Consider the following 228-nt stretch of genomic DNA (forward strand, 5'->3'; position numbering starts at 1 on the left):
CTGCATAAATGTGGGGTCGTTATCAGTCAAAGATGAGCTGCAAGCTCGATCTGAGAATGGCTTCCAGATGCTGGACTCGGAACTGTTTCCAGTTTTTAGCTTGTGAGGTAAAACCACTTCTTCAATTATCTTTCCCCAAGTGAACATATGCAAGAGACTTTAGCACGTTGAGTTGCTGGGTCGTTTTCAGAATTAGCTGTGCTAAGATTTATGCATTAGATGCTAAAG

The sequence above is a fragment of the Apaloderma vittatum genome, unplaced genomic scaffold (assembly GCF_000703405.1).
Source record: "Apaloderma vittatum isolate BGI_N311 unplaced genomic scaffold, ASM70340v1 scaffold21937, whole genome shotgun sequence".
NCBI lineage: Eukaryota > Metazoa > Chordata > Aves > Trogoniformes > Trogonidae > Apaloderma > Apaloderma vittatum.